Raw genomic sequence first — 2,367 nt, 5'->3', positions numbered from 1 at the left:
CCATTGAGAACGAGCTAGAATGCTAGTGCTAGCATGCTACAGGTTAGCCACCTCGTCTCGGCTAGTGACGTAGAAATCCGTGGAGATTTTGAACAGCTCACCTGGAGACTGAAGGCAGAGGACGTTCAGAAACCGTATCTCACTCTAAACAGCATAGATAGTTTTTTTCCTAGTTGGTATGCGTTTGGAAGCACCAGAGACACAAATCAACACCCCAAATCCCAGAAAAAATGATTTTTTTCATAATATGGGCACTTTAAAACTCACAAAAAGAGTAAAGACAATCTAAAACAACAAATGAAAGGCATTGCAATAACAGAAATAGCTACACATAAAGACAAGTGCACTTTTTCCTGACAATCACCTTGACATTACAGTATGTTAAAGATATTTGAGTAGTGACGGGTTGGTTTGCTCCAATTGAACAGAGTGGGTGAGAGCGGGGTGAGATAGTTAATGTGAAGAAGCATGATGAAAGACACCCATACAAACCTTCAATCAAGACAAATATTTGTGACATCCAGAAATAAGTCAATGGAAAAACCTGTCGTAAAACACATTTGAAAAAGAAAAAAAAAACCTTCAATGAAATAAAATGACCTGCATTGAATTCTGTGAAAAGAAACAGGAGGACATATTTTATAATAATGAGCTGAACTTATATTTTTTTAAACCATTGTCACAGTTCTTTTTTGTTATTTTATCCATATGTGTTGCTCATAATGTCTTATTGATTCACAGTATTATTAAATATAAACATTTTGTCTCCATAGCTGGGATCCTTTATCTAGCAAATTTGACATAAACAGTCCTTTCAACAATCAACACAATGGCAATTTTAGACCCTTTTATTGGGGGGCTAAAGTTAAGATTATAATTATATATGTACTTAAAAAAAAATCAAATTCAGAGCTTCAAGTGAGAGTTTGTGAACTTTTACAGGTTCGAAGGGTTTGAAAAAGGTTTAATATCCTGTGTGTCTGTAGCCGATGCTATCCACCTGTAACCCAGTGTAGGAAAGGGTTGGCCAATCGGAGGTGGTTGTGCCCAAGGTGGTTGCAAGTCTCCTCAAAGCGTACCTCGTATAGCGCCATTTTGATGCTAACAAGCCATCCCCTTTCCGTTAGCATTCTATTGACTGCCATTCATTTCGCTGTTACTTTGACAGCGAATAACTTTACATCTGAAGTGTTTAAAAACTCTATTTGTCTACTGTTTTATTTCTAAAGAAACACAACACTGTATTATAGGCTCCATTACTTTGTAGCTCACGTTATGGCTCCGTAGCAGACGTTTTTGTTAAAACAGGCTAACGATTGTGTCTTAACCACCAACTTACTGTTGCATAGTCGACAGATTACCGTACAGTCACGAGAAGCTTGCAGGAAGTATCGACTTTTTAGGTGTTTAAGTTTAGTTTCTAATGTTAACTAGCATGTTAGCAATAATTAGCCTGTGCCTATGTTATCTCCTAACATATACCTACGCTTTGCGTCTCTGCAACATTGGGAATGATTGAAATTTCTCTTGGCACAGCTACTAGAAGACTTACAACTTTCAGACAGGCTGCTCACGTCACAACTGCGTCATCAAGCTCAGTTGGAGGCTGTGCAGTAACGCTTAACTATCACCAGATAAGTGCTTCTAATAGACTAGACACTGGTCTCCGTTGGAGGTCTACAGCTTGGCTGTGTCCATTAATCTTACTATCTCTGTCTAAAGTTATGGAATTTAAAATAGGACATGAAAAAAAACAGCATATATTATTTATGCTTAGTTACATAATAGCCTCTCACTGAAATAAACAATACATTGTGTGCAAACATATGAGTACAAACTTTTTTTAGTTTGTACTCCATTATTAATCACCATCGTCACCATGGTGCATTAAACTCTTAAATATTGCGTACAGGGATCTACAAATGTTCCTCTGTGATGTCACAAACCACATACTAATATATTGAAGTGGCTATACTGTATATACAATGCCAAAGTTAGGACAATTTTGAGTATTAATTTGCTATTGAGTTGCCTTTATAAAAGTTTGACTGTTCAAGTGCATGCTAATTATAACCACTATATTCCTTGCATGACATGTGTAACCAGTCATTGTAAAAGTTATGCCTACCATCCACTAGAAGACTCTGAAAAGACAGCATCTAACACACTGTCTGACACTATATAAAGACACAAACTAACTCTTTACATCTATATATAATTTCACTACTAAGACTTAAAACTTAATAATAATTAAAGCTGCAAGCAGCGATGAAGGGCCCTTGCTAACCTGCGCGAGTCAGGGTTACTGACGGACGCCTCTCCTTGCGACCACGCATTTGCGCGTCACTCGTACGCTGAAAATCGTCG

Source organism: Etheostoma spectabile, chromosome 4, assembly GCF_008692095.1.
Source record: "Etheostoma spectabile isolate EspeVRDwgs_2016 chromosome 4, UIUC_Espe_1.0, whole genome shotgun sequence".
Taxonomy (NCBI): domain Eukaryota; kingdom Metazoa; phylum Chordata; class Actinopteri; order Perciformes; family Percidae; genus Etheostoma; species Etheostoma spectabile.
The sequence above is the reverse complement of the archived record's forward strand: the minus strand, read 5'-3'. Positions refer to the sequence as shown.